General features: G+C 37.4%; 1 protein-coding gene across 1 annotated transcript in view; it reads left to right on the forward strand.

Moving 5' to 3' along the window:
- ITFG1 (integrin alpha FG-GAP repeat containing 1) overlaps window positions 1-19718 on the forward strand; it is a 236527-nt gene that overhangs the window by 47957 nt on the left and 168852 nt on the right. The window lies entirely within an intron of this gene.

Here is a 19718-nt window from a genome sequence, read left to right on the forward strand (position 1 = left end):
CCTGACCACAACCTCCTATCCTTTTTGCTCTTATTTAACCTCTAGGCAGCGTCTTACATAAATTTTGTGTCCTTGTTATACTTCCTCTCATTGACCATGGTGAAACCTGGTTTTCCTTCTTCTCAGAACCTTCCATGGGCTTCTCTTCCTCTCTCTAATCCATAAATGCGGGTAAAGTTCAGAATTTTGTCCTCAACCCTCTTCCTTTTTTTAACACTAAACACTCTCCTTGGGCACTTCCATCAATTTGTCCGCTTCCGTGGCTTCTGTCAGTTACATTAGTTTTGCTGCCATCTCCCAAATACATATCTCCTATCCCAGGTCTCTCTTATGGATTTTACCACTCCTGTAACCCATAGACATTTCAAAGTCAACATGTCCAAAAGAGAATATGTTATCTTTCCTTCAAAACCTCCTTATCCTGCTTTGCTTTCTATCACAGTGGTGGCAGCATCTCCTCAGTTGTCAAGCCATTTACAGGAGTCATTCTTGGTCCCCTTCTTTCTCACTCCTCACATCCAGTCAGTTCCCAGATCTGCATGATTTTACCTTCTAACAAACTAACCACTATTTCAGCTGCTGATTTATCTTGCTTACTTTATCTTGCTTACATTACCGTGACAGTCTTCTGATTGGTCTCAGCCACCAGTTTCCTTCTCTTGAAGTCCAGTCTTTAGGTGGCATTCTAACATCTACAGTAGGGATTTGATCTTATCACATGCTTATTGAAATATCTTAGTGGCATTTCATTATCCACAGGAAACATTCCATGCTCCTTACCATGGCACACAAGGACCTTCCTGGTCTGGTTTCTGCCCAGTGCTCCAGCCTTAGCTCTAACCCCCATCTCCTTACGCTTCATACACAAAATAAATACTCTGAACTCCCCCTACCCTCCTTTCTCCTAGCTGACTTTTATATATCCTTTAGCTCTCAACTGAGACCTCTCTTTTTTCTGGGAAGCTTTCTCTGACCCCCAGTGTAATGGCTACTACTCTATTATAATTGCTTGTTCGCTTGTCTTTTTCTTCTTAAAGAGTGTCAACTCTTAAGCCCCTGCTTCTGACACAATCCTGGTTCCTTGTGATACCTATTTGAATGACTAAGGAAGAATGAAAGAAAACCAGTTGCTAAGAAAGACAGTGCACCATTGTGGTTAAGAATGCAGGGTTTGTATTCAGTGAATCTAGATTCCAGTCTGGCTCTACCACTGACCAGCTGAGCAAATTATTTTGCCTACGCTTCAAACTCATCTGTAAAAATGAGAATGTTAATAGTTCCTACCTTGTACGGTAAGGAATAAAGTTAGAAAACACATGCAAATTATCCAGCACAGTGCCTGTAGTATAATACAATAAGGTTATTTCATTCCATTCTAATATATGAACAGGTAGAACTAAAAAGCTATCACTGCATTCTTTTTGACAATAAAAGCACATATACGTACGTAGAGAACTACATGACCCACTGACAGATTGCTTACTTAATATCAAGAGACACAAGGCATACTATTATATGTGGCCTTCAACCCCTGAAAATATTAGAAAAATTAACTGACTTGCCAATTGGATAAAAATACAACTGTTGTGAGGTAAAACAAAATCTGTACTTGTTATAAGAAACTGTGAGCCTAACTACAGTGTATTAAAAATGTACTTTATAAGTGTATGCTGCATGAAATAGAGGGGAACTTTATTGTAGCTGATAACAGATGGAAAGAACATGAGGTTTCTGAACTTTTTCTGTTGGAAACATGTCTACTGAGGTATGTCTCAAAGTGTTTTTTCTTAAGGAAAATAAAATTTATCGCCTGTTAAAATTCACTTAATAGTATTACTTCATTTACCCTTTATCTCATTTTCACTGAATCTATTATCTATTAATAGATGATACCAATTAGTTTACTAGTACCTTGGTAAAATTTCTTATGCTCTCTGCAATCTGTCAGAGTAGCCCTAGCCCTCAAAATTTGATCTGTGAAGCAAGGGAAACACTTAGCTGATTAAGGGGGAGAAGCTCTCTTCTTCTTGATGTGGAAAGTTCTTCCAGTGGGTTTTATCTAGTCTGATCCATGCATGTGGTTTGATTTTTTTTTTAATTTTTTTTATTGAAGTAGAGTTGATTTATAGTGCTATGCCAATCTCTGCTGTACAGCAAAGGGACTCAGTTATACACATATAGGCATTCTTTTTTTTTTTTATTTTTCTCATGCATGTGGTTTGGAGAATTAAGCTCTCTCTGATTAATGTTCACTAAAACATTGTCTGGTAAATAAGTTTTCCATGAGTATAGAAAGAGCACCAATGAAATCATCATATTAGCTCTTTAATGTCACTAGGGCTCCATTTGATACACTGGAGAAGGAATAAGTGACACTTTGGTATTATGGTTATTATTCTGAACAGAATGCCTGCCAGCAGATTAAATTCTTTACCTGTCAGAAAGAGTCCTATTTATTTGGGGGCATTATTGCCTTGGTGACCTTGTTTGGTGTCTAATTTATTTTCAGGGACAGGAATAGGAAAGGCAACCTGAATCAAGATAGTATTTTCTTCTTCGAAATAGATTGACTTGGTTATATTCAGGCTTTTATAAATTACCATCATTATAGAAAGTAACTGCTAACTGAAATGAGATGAACAAACTTATAGGACAGCTTAAAAAAAAAGTGGTATAAATTTGTAAGCTTGAGTTATTAATGATTTCCTTCTTGAAGAGGAGAGGTTAAAATGATTGAAGAAGTTTAGTGACCTATGTTTTGCTTTCATGAGTATTTCCAAAATTGAGCTGTACAGCTTGCACTCTGTTTTTTCAGGAAGTATTTAGATACTTCTTATATTATTGATTCAGGCCTTTTTTTCTTTACCTGCCTCATGCTTCCTGCCATTTCTTTGTTCCTCAGCACCTCTAAATAGACACTGGAAATGAAGAGACAGGAAATTAAATTTTTTCATGTTTTCTCTATTTTTAGTAGTTGAAGGGTATGTGTGGCAATGCTGTTAAAAGCACTGTAGCTAAAAGTCTGAATTTCGGGCTAGCCAGCTGTGTGTGCTTTGTTAACTATAGGACCTGATGTCTCTTACCCAGGGACTTACTGTTGTTAAGGAGATGAGACATCAATGAAGCATTAAAGAGTGATGAAAGTTTTGCTTAAAAGTGCTTGTAAACTGAAAAGACAAATTATTGATAAGACTGCAATCATATATAAAGCCTCCCAACTCAATGATGTGTCATTTCTTTGCTCAGAGATCTTCAGTGTCTTCTCTTTATCCTCTTCTCTTTATCCTCTAAGTCAGTTGCTGGTTTCTTAGCCTGCATACAGGGTGACCCTAGCCTCCTTTCCAACTTTATCTTCTGACTTCCTCTGCTGGTAACCTACACTTCAGCTGAACTAAAGTCAGCTTTTTCCTGAATGGGCTCTAGTTTTCCTCATTGCAATGCCTTTGCTTATGCTGTTTCCTCTACCTAAGAGTTTCTCAGTCATGGCATTATTATTTTGAGCTGGATAATTCTTTGTTGTGGGGAGTTGTCGTGTGCTTTGTAGGATGTTTAGCAGTAGCCCCAGCCTCTACCCTCTAAATATCAGTAGTAACCAAAAATGTCTCACACATCACCAAATGTCCCCTGGGAGGCAAATCACTCTTACAAATTATTTCTGCCCTATGTTCCTGCAATCTCCTGCTCCTTTGAGGCTTTTGCCACCTAGCTGCAGCAACCATCTTCCATTTTTCCTTGCTGACATGTACCAGTCTCCTAGCTTACTGGAGATACAATGCCTTCCAGGCAGTTGTCTAACTCCTGCCATCATTTTAGATGATTTCATTGACCACAGAGATGACCTAGCCCAGCACCATGACCTCCCCACCTCAGTGCATTCCTTGTACCTTGTAGGTACCAGAAAGTAAACTGTACCCCAAATCACTAAGCAGATATCCCACTCTCCTACCACACCTCCTATCCTTCTAGGCTGCCTGTTCAAGGGCCTCCCCTGCAACACTTCTTGGACCTCGCTGAGACCTCCAGGCCACTGACTGACCCTGCTATTTTAAATCCACCCATTCCCCCCTCCAGCATGGGCTTCCCTCCCTATCTATGGTACATCATTACAGTCTCTTGGAAATAACACTTAACTCTCTCATGCTGTCACACTCAGACAGTAATCCTAGGTAAACCCAGTCACCTACAGTCTTTCTCCAAGAAAAACACATTATAATCACTGAGTCAGGAGACTGTCCCTGATCTCACTCTCAACATTCTGAAGTCAGACCCTCTTCAGAGGGTTTTATTTTGTTTTATTCTGTCTCGTAGTTCCTGAACTTTTTCTTCACTTTGTCACACTTTGAAATTAAAGTCTCCTTTCTCATCCTGATACATGCCAAACAAACACACCTTTTTTTCCTTAAAAGCAGCACAGAATATATCTGTAAGTTACCTCTGTTAGATCTAACTTTAAGTTTTTCTGTCCTCTTAGGCCAGAGTTAATTTTTTATGATTATTAAAAATATAATGCTGATGAAAGAAATAAATGGGTTCTCTTACAAAAACATTTAGAGTATGAACTACTAAAAAATAGTTCTTAAAGCCTGCTGTGCTCTTCAGTAAATCCTTTCCCATTGCTTACAGAAACATTTCTAGTATTAATCCTGGAACAAATGTTAATTATATACTGAAGTATGTAAAATGTTTAATATCTCAAAGTATGAGTCCTAGTCCACTTTCATAAGCGAGAGAGCTCAGTTTACCTTGGAGTCAATTTAAGAGACTTAAATTAAAAGCTATATATTTTAAATGACACTGACCTGTTAATGTGTTATGGTTACCTCTAGCTTTATTAATCCCCCACACATAAAACAGCCAGATTTTTGATGAAGTTTGTTATAATTCCATGGTCTTATATTTAATGACTAACTTTACATTTACAGTAAACATAAAGTCACTTTCTCTGAATAAGAATTTTTCAAGTTTTATTCATTTTTTATTTCTATATATAACAAAATATACAACATAACCATTTTTAAGTGTACAGTTCAGTTGTATTAAATGCATTCATAATGTTGTCCTACTATCACCACCATCTTTCTCCATAACTCTTATCCTCTTATAAAACTGAAACTCTACCATCTTAAACAATAACTTCCCCGTCTCCTCTTCCCCCAAGCCCTTGGCAACCGCCATTCTACTTTACACCTCTATGATTTTGACTACTCTACATACCTCATGTAAGTGGAATCATAAAGTATTTACCTTTTTGTGATTGACTTATTTCACTTATTATAATATCCTCAAGGTTTATCCATGTTGCAGCATATGTCAGATTCACTTTTTAAGGCTGAATAATATTCCATTGTATGTATATACTGCATTTTGCTTACCCACTCATACCTCGATGGACACTTGGTTGCTCTACATTTTACCTATTGTGAATAATGCTGCTATGAAAATGGGTGTACAAACATCTCTTAGGGATCCTACTTTTGATTATTTTGGATATACACCCAGAAGTGGAATTGCTGGATCATATGATAATTCTATTTTTAATTTTTTGAGAAGCCACCATCACAGTAGCTTTACCATGTTTTATTCCCACCAACAATGCACAAGGGTTCCAATTTCTCCACATACTTGCCAATATTTGTTATTTTCTGTTTTTTTCATAGTAGCCATCCTAGTGAGTGTAATGTGGTATCTCATAGTTTTGATTTGCATTTCCCTATTATTTAGTGATGTTGAACATCTTTTATTCCTATTTGCATGGAATATCTTTTTCCATTTTACTTTCAGTCTTGTAGCTTTGGATTTAAAGTGAGTCTCTTATAGGCAGCATATAGTTGGGTCATGTGTTTTTATCTCTTCAGCCAATTTCTGCCTTTTCATTGTAGAATTTAATCCATTTACATGTAAATTAATTACTAATAAAGAGGGACTTTTATCATTTTGCTATTTGTTTCCTATATGAGCTGTAGCTTTTTTGTCATTTCCAGAATTACTGTCATCTTTTGTGTTTAGTTGATTTTTTTTTGTAGTGAAATGTTTAAATTCCTTTCTCATTTCCTTTTGTGTATATTCTGTATCTATTTTCTTTGTGGTTACCATAGGGATGACCCTTAATATTCTAAAGTTAGGACACTCTAATTTGAATTTCTACCAGCTTAACTTCAAAACATAGACTTCATAAACTCTTCTCCTTTACTACTCTATCCCCACTCCTTTAAGTTGTTGATGTCACAAGATTTATTATGTGACAAAAAACATAAATAAGTCTTTTAAATGCATTAGTCTCTTAAATTATGTTGTAAAGAAAATGTGTTGTTACAAACCAAAGTTATGATAATACTGGTTTTTAGAGCAGTGATTCTTTTTTTTTTTTTTTTTTTTCTCCCCGCGGTAGGCACCGGTCTCATTCCACCTGCAGCTCCAAAGGGGCGCACCGTGACCCTGGGGCCTAAATTAGAGCTCCACTGCTACAGCTGGTGGTCCCGTCGTTCCAACCCACCCCTCCCCGCGATAGAGTAGTGATTCTTTTAAACAATTTGTGTATTATTATGTAGAAAACAAAAAGTGGAGATATAAACCATTGTTACAGTAAGACTAGCTTTTATAATTGCCCGTGTATTTACCTTTATTGAGATCTTTATTTCAACATATAGCTTCAAGTTACTGTCTAGTGCCCCTTCATTCCACCCTGAAGGATTCCCTTGAGCATTTCTCTCAGAGGAGATCTAGTGGTCACAGACTCCCTCAGCTTTTGTTTATCTGGGAATGTCTTAATTCCTCCTGTAGTGTTGAAGAACAGTTTTGCTGGATATAAGATTCTTGGTTGATTTTTTTTTTTCTTTTAGCATTTTGAATATATTGGCCCACTGCATTCTGGCCTCCAATGTTTCTGATGAAAATTATTTATAATATTACTGAGGATTCTTTAGATGTGATAAATCACTTTGAAGATTCTCTCTTTGTCCTTTGAAAGTTTTGATTATAATGTCTTGGTATAGGTCTTTTTGAATGCATCTTTTTTCGAGTTTATTGAGCTTCTTGGATGTTTATATTCACATCTTTCATCAAATTTGGGAAGTTTTTGCCATGTTTTTCAGATATTCTCTCTGCTCCTTTCTCTCTGCTCCTTGTGAAACTCCCACAGTGTCCCATAGGTCCCTTAGGCTCTGTTCATTTTTCTTCAGTCTTTTTTCTCTGTTCTTCAGATTCAGTAATGTTCATTGCACTACCTTCAAGTTCACTGCTTTTTCTTCTTCTGCCTGCTGAGATCTGCCTTTGAATCCCTGTAGTGAATTTTTCATTTCAGTAATTGTACTTTTTAGCTCTGAAATTTCTATGTGGTTTCTTTTTAGGTTATCTCTTTGTTGGTATTTCATGTACTGTTTGAAATACACCATTTCATTCATATACTGTTTTTGTGACTTTCTGCACATCTTCCTTTAACTCTTTGAGCCTCTTTAAGAGCATTGTTTTAAAGTCTTTGTGTAATAGATCTGTCATCAGGTCTTTTTCAGTGATAGTTTGTGTTGATTTTTTTTTTCCTTTGAATGGGCTGTTCTTTCCTTTTTGTTTGTATGCATTGTGATTTCTCATTAGACATTTGAATCTTATATAATGTGGTAACTCTTGAAATCATATCCTCCCCTTCCCCAGGTCTTGCTGGGGTTTGTTATTGTTTTTGTTTATTGTTTTTGATTGTTGTAGGCTCTCTCAGTGCCAAGGATCAGCCTGATGGGTAAACTTAAGGTCTTCTCAGGTCTTTTCTGGGCCTGCATCTTTCCCTGGACATGCACAGTTACTTTCTAATTTTTCCCATATATGCATTTGCTTTTTAATGTCAAGTATTTAATGTCTGGCTTCTGAACAGGGTAAAAGAGAAAAATGAAGGAGGGTGGGTGGGTGAGTGGAGAAGTGCCCTATCCCTTTAAATCCCCCACCCCACCCCCCGTAGTCGCTTCAGCTGGAAGGGAGGTGGGTTGCAACAGTGTAACAACAGTGGCTGTGCCCTTGCCCTTTTTCTCTGCACCTCTGTAATCAGAAGCAGCAATCAGTGATCCGAGAACAGATCTCTGATATTTGGAGGTCAGGGTCCTTTTTGCCCACCATAACTGCTCCAGGAACATGTGCACAGCTGCCTTCCATGGAGCTGGAGGTGCAGTATGAGTGGCTGATACTGTGCTAGGAGCTGAAATAGACCAAAATTAACTGCAGTTTATCATGCAGGCCTTCCCCTAGAAGTTGCAAGCCTTCAATAGACTATAGAATTCCAAAATGAGTACATCAGATAGATTCTGCAAGTGCAGTTGTTTTCTTGATGAAGAGACAGAGTCTTGGTGCTTCCTATTCCTACATCTCCCCAGAATTTTTTCTCTAATGTCACTCCTAACTCTGAAAAAAAACTCAAGAAGATCAATTCCATAAGCACTGTAGAAAAGCCAAATTTGCCTGTTATCTCTTTGCCACTTGTTCTTATAGAATCTCTCCAATCTACCAAGGATTCTATCTTGAACTCCCAGAATACTTGCATCACCAGTACAGCCCTTTGGATAGTGTATTGTGCATGCTGTATATCCTTAAGCTACTGGTTATCTAATTACGCTAGAGGAATAGAGGCTCAGGCACCCTCAAGAATGATGAGGTCAGAAAAAGAGCAGATACATTAGGTGGACATGTCCTTGGCCGGTGTTACAGATTGGGGAAACTCTGGGGACCAGGTGACCTGCCTTATTTCTTCTGGAGCATTTAAGCTCCAATCGTCCTAAAATGGCAATGCCACCACTTTTCTAGCTCTTTTTCTCTTTATTATATTGTTTTGTTTATATTCCCTCTACTTTTTCATTGATGTTGCTCCGCAGAGGCTACAGCTTTTGACATGTGCACCATCACCTTGGGATGACAGTAGTAGCAGGGCTCTCTGGCTCTTTCCCTGATCATACTCACCTGTTAGGCTCCACTGATTGCCAGCTGATTGCTCTATTATTTTTAACAACACCTTGGGGCATAAATTGCTTAGTAGTCTGGTATAGTTAAATTTGGACTGCTTTGCAGGTTAGTTTTTTAGGTCAGTGTTTTAGGTTGTTCAGACCCCCAGGAAGGTTCTTCATATTTATTCTTCCCCTAGTTCTCTCTAGTAAACTGGTTTGTGGTTTAGATTTTTTTTTTTTATTGGAGTATACTTGCTTTACAATGTTGTGTTAGTTTCTGCTGTACAGCAAAGTGAATCAGCTATACGTATACATATATCTCCTCTTTTTTTGATTTCCTGCCCATTTAGGTCACCACAGAGCATTGAGTAGAGTTCCCTGTGCTACACAGCAGGCTTTCATTAGTTATCTATTTTACACATAGTATCAGTAGTGTATATATGTCAATCCCCATCTCCCAATTCATCCCACCCACTCTTCCCCCCTTGATATCCATGGGTTTGTTCTCTATGTCTGTGTCTCTATTTCTGCTTTGTGAATAACATCATCTATACCATTTTTTTAGATTTCATATATATGCGTTAATATACAATATTTGTTTTTCTCTTTCTGACTTACTTCACTCTGTATGACAGACTGGGTCCATCCACGTCTCTACAAATGACCCAATTTCATCCCTTTTCATAGCTGAGTAATATTCCATTGTATATATGTACCACATCTTTTTTATCCATTCCTCTGTTGATGGACATTTAGGTTGCTTCCATGTCCTGGCTGTTGTAAATAGTGCTACAGTGAACATTTTGGTACATGACTCTTTTTGAATTATGGTTTTCTCAGGATATATGCCCAGTAGTGGGATTGCGGGGTCATATGGTAGCTTTATTTTTAGTTTTTAAAGGAACCCCATACTGTTCTCCATAGTGGTTGTATCAATTTACATTCCCACCAACAGTGCAAGAGGGTTCCCTTTTCTCCACACCCTCCCCAGCGTTTATTGTTTGTAGCTTTTTTGATGATGGCCATTGTGACCAGTGTGAGATGATACCTCATGGTAGCTTTGATTTGCATTTCTCTAATAATTAGTGATATAGGTTATTTGTTTCATGAAGCTGGCAGCCTCCTCTTAATTGCTTTCCTGCCATTGGTTTTGAGTGTGCCCTTAGGCTTGAACTTCCCCTCTTTCTGTTGTCATTTCCTTAGACAAGAACCTTGGTGTTCTCTGTGTTACAGCCTGCCTCTCCTTCTGGCCAGAATCTCTGAGCCATGGCTCCAGAGATGGAAGTATAGCCAATGATGTACTTCCCTCCCAGTGACACCCATGCTTTAGGAGCAGAGCGCAGGGTGAGGGTGGTAGTTTCTGATCTTCTTGGTTTGTCTCTCCAGCATGGAACCAATAGCCTACAAATGAGCTGGGATGCAGGTTATCAGAGCCCTGCTGTTTTGACTGTGCTGTGCCTGAGGTAGATCCTCCACCCCATCAGTGGGGGCTGAGTTGAAGAAGAGATTCTCTGACATCTTGGCTACACTTGCTTGGAATTTAGCCTCTGTAGTATGTTGCTGGGAGAGATGAGAAATGCTGGTACCTGCCCGCACCTCAGGAATATACCATAACCCTCGATTACACTAGAGGAATAGTTTGATTGGTACCTGGGGAGAAAGGGTGCCCTATGCTTTTGTCTGCACCTGCCTGAAGCAAAGCTTCTATCACACTGAGCTAGGAGGGAAAGGGAGAGGCGAGTCGTGGTTCAAATGCCACAGACTCACTATTCTTACCGAGTTTTATTTTCTTGAACGAATGTTTCTTCATCTAAAACAATTTCCAGAGACTTTAAAAGGTTGGGTTTTTCAATGATTTTCCCCAGTTATGCTTGTTTTGCTAGGGAGCAAGTTTGCAGTACTAGCTCCTCACAGTGCCATTGCAGAGATGGAAATTTCACATTTGGTGGGCTTCTGCCCACCTAAAAGTAGTCCATCATAATGCCAAATGGTGGGTTTTGTTTAAACCTATGGCATTGAATTTTGTTGCTCATACTTTTGGGGAGGGGGGCTGTTTCAGGATGAAGGTTTATAGTGGATATGGGATTATTATAACATGGGATTATTCTGCTCTGTTAGAGATTATTGTATAAATTAAATATGATAAATTTACAAAGCATCAATAGAACTTTCCTATCTGGCTTAACAAGCCATTCCTTCTTATTTTTGGTACAGTGTTTTAATTAGGTTTTTAGTTTTAAATGATGAAGTTCCAATTCTTACATAAAGCCCTTTGACATTAAAAAAGAAAGGTTAAATCTCTTCTTATTGAAGTGAGCACTCTTAACATGACCTATAAATAGCATTCTACACTACATTACAAAAGGCAGACAAGACAGTTTTAAAATTAGAGTTTTATTAGTAACTATAAGGCTTACTATTTGCATTACAATTGTGTTTTCCATATTGTTAAAGATATACTTTGGAGTTAACATTAAATTTCTTAAATTATTTTATGTAGCTATTTGAAAGGACGTTTTAATGCATTTAATGTACACTTACTTTTCATGTTTAATCAATACTGTACTTACTTCTGCTTTAAGAGAAATATATTTCTAATTTCACATGTGAAGTTTAGAGACTACTTTATTTAATTCCATAATCTTGAGAAAATTATTTAATTCTCAGAATTATCATTAACTTCAGATTTCATATGGCTGGAATGGGTATATGAGCAATTTTTGTAATTGTACTTAGTATATTACATTAATAAGCTTTACCTAACATTTGTTTTTGAATGAGTTAGAGGCCATGAGTATGTCTCATTATTTTAACAAGTTGCTTTAACTTGAAGTTTCTTAATGATCTGATTGTTTAGTTTTAACTTATTCCTATAAAAAGTGCCTTATATGCTGTAAAATGACATGTGTTGGTAGCATTAACATTTCACTGATGTATCATTGCTTCTAAAACTAATTACCTGTTAAGTTTGTGACCAGCAGAAATGTTACCTTCTAAGTGAAGCCCTCCCCAAATTCCCCCCAACAGTACCTCTGTTAACTCAGTCCCGATCTTATATGTTCATAATTCTAGCTGAGCCATTGCCATGTGCTGTTTCCAGATCTGTCTCCTCCAAGGAGACAGATGTTCTCAAAGGCAAGGAGCATGCCTCATTTGTGTTTATCCAATACCTAACTGAGTGCCAAGCACATAGGATATGCTTAAAAGATGTTGAATGGGGCTTCCCTGGTGGCACAGTGGTTGAGAGTCCGCCTGCCGATGCAGGGGACACGGGTTCGTGCCCCGGTCCGGGAAGATCCCACATGCCGCGGAGCAGCTGGGCCCATGAGCCATGGCCGCTGAGCCTGCGCGTCCTGAGCCTGTGCTCCGCAACGGGAGAGGCCACAACAGTGAGAGGCCCGTGTACCGCAAAAAAAAAAAAAAAAAAAAATGTTGAATGAGTAGGTAGATAGATATAAAAGAAATCTTAAAGATCATTTAGTCTTATCACACCATTTCAAAGGCAGGGAAATGAAGCCCAGGGAGGTTAATGCTTTGCTTTACTTTTAACAATTTATTGGAATTTATTACACATCAAGCATTTTATTACTACACTGCTCTAGATTCAGCAAAAATATTCCCTTCTAGTATGTTCCAAAAATGATGCACAGAAATCATATAGATAGATTATCTCATTAAGTCCACTATTATTCTAGTCTGCAGAAAGTTCCTCTCTGGTGTTTAGAAAAACAAGTTAAGAATAGAAGACAGTACAGAAATCAGGAGTTTCTAGAGGATGGGACGTAACTGCCTACTGTCAGAGATTTGCTTTTGAGTAACTGAGTTTGAATCATTTTAAATAACTCATTTTGTATGTTTAACTCTTCTTCTCTTGGATTTATAAGAGGAATAATCTGCTAAACTCTGCTGACCCATATGTATTGTGTTTTGCAGTTCAATCTTACATAGCAATTATCAGAGACTGACAGCTTCTACTCATAAATTTTAGAGCATTTATCACAGTGATTGAATCATGCCACTTAAATAAATTATTTTGAGGTTGAATTTGGTTTAAATGTCTAGCCACTCTTTTTGTGCGCAAAGTTGAGGTTTCTTCTCTAACCCTAGCCCCTGAGTAGGAGCCCATCATGTAGTGAAAACTAAGAATTCTGTTAAAAATCAAACAACTCATTAGACAGAAATGCATAAAAAATAAATTTGGTGGAAAGGTCCTTTAACATCAATATAGGTACTCAGAAATCCTAGATGCCATGTTTCACCTGCCTGAAGAACTGGTTTTGGATAGTCGTGCTTGTGAAGGTGGCTTCTAAATAATTAGCAAGTATGACATCTTTATACGTTTGTATAAATTTGTAATATACACTTAGTGTGTATATTACATTAATAAGATAAGCTTTACCTAACATTTGTTTTTGAATGAGTGGACCTGATAAGAAAGGATCAGGAATGAAAGGGACTGATGGAAGTAGGTAGCCTTATTGTATAAACCAAATGTATGAAGACTGACTTCATTGCCCTAAGAAAAATCATCAGGCCAAATGCAGTTCTAAAATTTGTATTATAAAACCTTCATTCAAGAAAATTAACTTTAATGAGAGTTAATGGAAAATCTGAAAATCTTAGTGATGATTAATGCCAAGTTCCTGTACTCCAGTTCTTCCCATCATTAAGTATTATAATCTCTAATGAATTCTTTACCTTCTGGAACATAGAGGATTCTCCTAGGAGATGAAGTGTGTTCTCATATTGGAATTTTAAATTAATGTGTGTTAACCCATAGAAACATTACAAGATTGGAAAAATTAAAACTGCGGACTCAGGGGACTTCCCTGGTGGTCCAATGGGTAAGACTCTGCACTCCCAATGCAGGGGTCCCGGGTTCAATCTGTGGTCGGGGAACTAGATCCTGCGTGCATGCCACAGCTTAGAGTTCACATGCCACAGCTGAGTCCACATGCCACAGCTAAGAAGTCATCCACATGCCATGGTGAAGATCCTGCATGCCGCAACTAAGACCCGGCACAACCTAAACAAACAAACAAACAAAAAACAAATAAATAATTGCAAACTCCCCCAGATTCCTTAAGACCCCGATCTCATAGGAGTAGAGGAGATAAATGACTTCAACTGAGATTCATCTAACACTATAGAATTCAAAATATTAATAAGACTTTGAAGATCACTAATTTACCATAATTACCTTGATTACATTTCTCTTAAAAATCTAACATCCAAGTTATAGAGAATAAATTCCCTATAATAAAAATGTAGTAATTAGAATATATCCAGTTCTCACTTGTTAATAATCTTCCTCAAATGAAAATTATAACCCCCTTAAACATTCAATTTCAGGACACTTAACAGGCTCCCGTCAATCTAACCTTTTTTTTTTTCTTACAACAAAAATACTTCTGATAATGATTTGACTGATAAGAGAAGGCAGGGCGGGAGTAGGTTTATTGTTTACCCAGCGTTAAGGGCCTTTAGTCTTACAATAATGTGTGCCTGTGTTCCAGAGTATTGTGTCTAAGTGTCTAGTCAGAGCTCTCTGCTAAGCATAGAGAATCTTCATTTGGGCCCCAATGTTTCAGGATAGGAAAGAGAAAGAAAGGGAAAGGAAGTCTAGATAGAAGTTTATGAACTTAAAATTGAAATTTTAAAATGATTCTTAGAAATTTGGACTTCTTCCTTAGAATAGTATCTTGTGAATGGGGACCCATTCAAATAGGTTCCTCACCATCTACTAAATTAGTGCATTTGTACAGAATATTATCTGGCAGTGTTTGGTATAGGGAATATAGGAAGTAGGGTTGGTTCTCTGTGAACAAATATGTAACCAAAGCAATAATCTATCAGGTTTTAATCTAGTACCTCAAATTGACTTTGCAGAGATGTTTTTAATTTTTTCCCATGCTGCTTAAAATATTTTGAATTATATTTCAATATTTTTCAAATATGATTTTCCATATTTAAAAATTATATTTCTGTAGCAACAACAATTGGCTGGAGCTAACTAGTTGCCATCCTCTATGGTCGGTGATGGACTCTTTTTAGTCCCCTCCTTCCTACTGTCTCCCCCATCCTGAGATCTTTAGTCAGTTTGTATGCCCTGTGCCTTTTTACTATTTGATCATCTTGGTTGTACCAGGACCTCTTAACTTCTTTAAGTTAGAGCCTTATGCCTTACAGTGTTTGAGTTGATGACCTCTGAGCTTCAGAATGCAGTTAAACTGCTGCCGCGAAAGGGAAGAGTTGTTGGCATTAGCTGGTTTATCTTAATGATTTCAGCAGTTATATAGCCTTCGGTGTACTGTTTTATGAACAAGTGGAAACAGATGAAAGATAATTTTATTCTACACTCTCATGCTGCCCTTTCACTAGTGTAACTGGGACTAAGAAAGACTGGACAGTACTACAGAACAGATGTAAACATGAACTTGGCAAATCCTCCTGGCTCAAGCATAGAAACAGTACAGAATACTGCTTTGAACCATTCTTTGTGAAAATGTCTGATGCTTCTAGAAAATACCAAAAATATTTTATTAGCTATGTTTTTTCCAAATGAACCATGAACTCCTTTGGAAATACAGTGACTCAGTATCCAAGGAGAATTTCTTCATGCAGGAACTATAAATGACATTACGAATACTACTTTTTAAAAATTTCCATTGGAATATTTTTCTTAAAAAGTTGAGATGTCACACTGAGGGGATACAGTGCCAGAAATCACAATTTTTAATCTCTTCCTTTATACCATATCAAAAGGATGTTAGGTGTCCATTATTAATGATTAACCTTTGTTTTGATTTTTCCTAACATGGTTTAGTTCACATAGTCCAACTTCCAATTTAAGTTTCTAAAACTCCTAAGGCTTCCTTTTGATGCCAACATTAACGAAAGGGTTCTTCATTTGAAAGGAAGGCTGTGCTGCACTTGGCAAGGATTAAAATGCAGTAGTTTAATCCTTTCAAGCTATGAATGGAGATAATTGAAGCATAAACCATTTAAAGTTTTTGTACACACTTACTTGACTATGTGTCTATATTTTGAGGAGAAGAGACTGCATGAACATAGACTATTTTCACTATTTTACTTGTTAAAAGAATCTAATGAACAAGGATTTAATTGAGTTTGGGGTTTATATCTTGAATTTTTCAACTAACTTATAATGCAATCTTTTGATAAGGATTATTTCTTCAACTGAATACCAGTGATGTCAGCTATCATCATATTGTTTCTATTAGCATTTTTAAATTAGTTTTCAAGACAAGAAGGGCAAACACATATCCAGAATATGTATCTACTCTTATAAAATGAATTGCTGCCACTTCTAGAGTAGATGAGGTCCAATGTAATCACCATACCCCCAACTCCTTATTGTGCCTCATCTTGCACCCCATCTTCCCTACCCCACCCCTTAACCCCTACCTTGATCATGTACTCTCAGAATGCCAGTACATGTTAGCTAGGTCCTGCACTTAATTCAGGCTGTAGTCCCTTTCTCCCTCAAATGTGCACACATTCCTGGTTAGGTTATCTTGTAACTTAACCCCACGTTTTGGCCTAGTGGCAGCAGAGAAGGTGGGACAGATTGTAGGAAGTGGGAAGAATGTTGCCTAATGGAGTTAGAAACTTCTCCATCATCTTCCAATAAGAGAGAACTCTAGCCTTTAGGGGAAACTTCTCCATCATCTTCAAACAAGAGGGAATGTCAACCTTTAACAGTCCACTCCTGCAGGCTCTGAAAATCCATTCAAGTGAATCTGGGGATTCATGATTTTCAGGTTATCACCTAGATGTTCCTATCCCATGGGTCAAATATCATTTTTTCCCATCTAGGGCTCTAACCTTAACATAGCAGACCTGCTTAGGTTGAGAATTTAACCTTTTTGGAAGCTCTTCTACTCTTACCATTAAGTCCTGGTCTTAGTCGTCAGCTTTCCTTGCCCTCCTGCTACTGGAGGTGAGAACCTCTTGTTTTGCTCTCGAAGAGGCCCTCTGGCTTTCACACTTAGCTTTTAATTTCTCATTAATCATGCTCAACCTTTGTGTCTTTCCTTTATTTCCTAAATTGAGCTTAGCAATAGCCATCAAACTCTGCTGTCCTTATAGTTAGTGTTTATCTGATATTTCTCAAAAAGCCTCAAGTATCACACCCAGTGGAACATTCCCTTCCACCAGAATACTACCCAAGACAGCATCAGTAAAAGATAGTGTGGCTGTCTGTGCACTGCTTACCCCCAGTGAAGGAATCTTTATTGCCAGTACCATGATAGGTGATCCAACTCCAAAATCTTAGTGTCTGCTTTCTCAGATCACTTTTGGTATTAACTGTTGTAGATTGGGTTCCCTGCAAAGAAAATTCTGGGGTGGAGATGAGTGTACAAGAAGTTTGTTTTAGGGAGTGCTCTAGTCAGTACGAGTGGAAGGGAAAAGTTGGACTATGATTCAGTGTCAGTAGAAGCCTCAGCTGACCTTGGGACCTCTGAATGTGGAATGGCCCTGCAGAGTTGTCCTGAGTTGTGGTGAGGGGGTCTAGTCTTTATTCTTCTGAACTGACTAGTTATTGAATGCAGGCTAGCACAGAAAAGGTCACAACCTTTGGCAAGGTAGTACTCTTCAGCCAAAACTGTCCTCCAAAGGGCTGGTTTCTTAGGGCTGTCTGCCAGCAGCATTTCCAGCAGCTGAGGGAATAAGTCCTTCATTTCCGTGAGGGATCTCAGTGGCATGTTACAGCATCCATTAGTTTTATTGAGTACATTTCCTTTCATTTTATTGTGTAAATTACTCTTTTTTTAAAATATTTGTTTTTGGCTGTGTCGGGTCTTAGTTGCAGCACGTGGGATCTTTCGTTGTGATGCGTGGGCTTTTCGTTGTGGCATGTGGGCTTCTCTCTCTAGTTGTGGTGCAGGGGCTCAGTAGTTGCAGCACGTGGGCTCTCTAGTTGCGACGCATGGGCTCCAGAGCGAGCAGGCTCTGTAGTTGTGATGTGCTGGCTCCAGAGCACACAGGCTCTGTAGTTGTGGCTCACGGGCTCTCTAGTTGTGGCTCACATGCTCAATAGTTGCGGCGCATGGACCCAGTTGCCCCGTGGCATGTGGGAGGGTAAGAACTTTATCGCTTTGTTGACTAAAATTTTTTTCTAGCTGTTGTTTCATTCTCATTTCATTCAAAGTCTGAGGCATGATTCTTCATATTGAATTTTTAATAATTAATTGTCTCTATTTTTCTTTCTCCACATAATGAATTATTTATTTTTCTATAACCTCTTTATATAATTGAATGATGAAATGAAATTTTTTTTAAATCTGTTTTATAAGGTACTTACAATCCCTCATGTCACTTGACTGTTTTTCAAAGTCTTAATAAATAGCCAGTGAAGCTGTGAAAATAGAATCAACAAACATCATGGCAGTGGCAAAAAATGAGCCTGGAAATGTAGGTAGGTAGGCTTTCACCTGACAGATGATGAGATTATTCCTATATCCTGGAAGAGAAGAAATGAGATCAAATTTGCACTTTTGTTTTTTAATCATGCTGATGGCAGTGTGAAGGATACGTGGGCGAAGGAGAGAAGATTGGTTGTAGGTATATCATCACATAAATCGCAGATATTGTTTGGGAGTTTTCCTAGAGGAGTATGGAAATAAATACTTCATTGGGAGTATATGTTTGACAGATTAAAGAAATAATCTTAGTAAAAGACTACATTTCTATGTCCATCCTTAGTGTGGTGAAAATAAATGCAGAGATATTTGATACATTGACATAGACAGTTGTTCCACTTAGTTTTGAGTTCAACTAATAATAAAAGTGAACAGGTTACTTAGTTTTCCAAGAATTCTATGAAAATCTTTCTTATTGTAATTATTACATAAGTTAGCTTCATTAAATTAATATGAAGCCTTTACAGAAAACATTAACATATCAATGATAGTTTTCTAAACACATTTAATGGGATTAAAAAAAAAAACTTTTCTTAAAGGTAGTTGTGGTCTTTATACCACGTTCATCTTTTTAAAGCGCAAAAGAGTAATGTCATTTTAATATTCCTATGAGTCAACGCATCATTTTAAAACTTCTCTATTTATTAAGTAAAATTGCCATTATCAAACATAGTAAATGCTGCTACTAGAATAGACTTGCAGATTACCTGGCTTTTGGATTAATAGGTTGTTTGATTTGACTGTCAACCTACTGTTTTTCAAAAAATTTTATTAAAATTCTTGCACTTTTTAATAAAACTTTTTTAGTTGGAATATATGAAGACAATTCTATTAAAATTTGAAATACAGTTTATTGTTCACTTAACATGAGTGCCAAAGATTGTGGATGCTGTAATACTGTTATTTAAAATCATGATGAAACCTGACTATGATATATACTTAAGTGTTGCTTTTAGGGTGAGAAAGCAAAATGTGATTATGATTAGAATATCTTTTTTAAAAATGTAGCCTACCTTAGAATTAAAATGTGTAAGATAAAAAAGTAGTACACATAATTGTTCTTAAAAATAAAAAATGCTTTTGAAGGACTAATACTAAATGCTTTCTTTAAATACATTTTCCTTAATTGTACTAATACAGGGTCATCTGCTTTCTTTTCTTTGATGGATCAAGCTCCTTAAAATGTAATTTAGGGACTTCCCTGGTGGTCCAGTGGTTAATTAAGACTCTACACTTTCACTGCAGGGGGGCACAGGTTCAATCCCTGGTCAGGGAACTGAGATCCCACATGCCACATGGTGCAGCCAAAAAAAAAAAAAACACAGTAGCATTCATCCTTGATCTTGTAAGAGGG

This window comes from Stenella coeruleoalba (assembly GCF_951394435.1).
Source record: "Stenella coeruleoalba genome assembly, chromosome: 20".
Lineage (NCBI taxonomy): Eukaryota > Metazoa > Chordata > Mammalia > Artiodactyla > Delphinidae > Stenella > Stenella coeruleoalba.